Source organism: Coffea eugenioides, chromosome 8 (genome assembly GCF_003713205.1).
Source record: "Coffea eugenioides isolate CCC68of chromosome 8, Ceug_1.0, whole genome shotgun sequence".
Taxonomy (NCBI): Eukaryota; Viridiplantae; Streptophyta; class Magnoliopsida; order Gentianales; family Rubiaceae; genus Coffea; species Coffea eugenioides.
In genome coordinates this window covers 35,317,927-35,318,430 of record NC_040042.1, presented here as the reverse complement: position 1 = coordinate 35,318,430, position 504 = coordinate 35,317,927, and positions in this window count along the sequence as shown.

Here is a 504-nt window from a genome sequence, read left to right as displayed (position 1 = left end):
AATGGACCAAACCACCAGTTGTTCCTCCTTGTGCTTGCTCATTGCAGAAACCTACCTTGGCGCCCTTTCGGGTTTTCACCAAGGTTGCCCCCCACCCCCTTTTGTTTTGTTTTGTTTTTTCCGTTTCTTTTCTTTTTCTCCTTTTCTTTCGAGGCGCCCTTTTGGGTTTTCACCTAATGAAACAATGGAAGAGCTCGACCATAATCGACTCAGGAATGTAAGTTGAAGATTGCTGGCATCAGTAAAATGCGCTTCCCTTATAAACTTAAACGAAGGCATTATGGACATCACTTGCCAGTTGATTAGCAAAATCCCTAATAGAAATGCAGCAAGTGACGAAAACCAGGACTTTTGGGCTTTTGTAATGAGGTCAGGTGGGGTGTTTTTCAAGAAAAGTTGAGGCTTGAAAGCAGGTTTGATGAAAGGTGTGAAATAACCGGAGATTGCATCATTTTGAAATTATCTCTAATTTTTGAACGAAATCGAGGAAAATTTGCCCCAGTT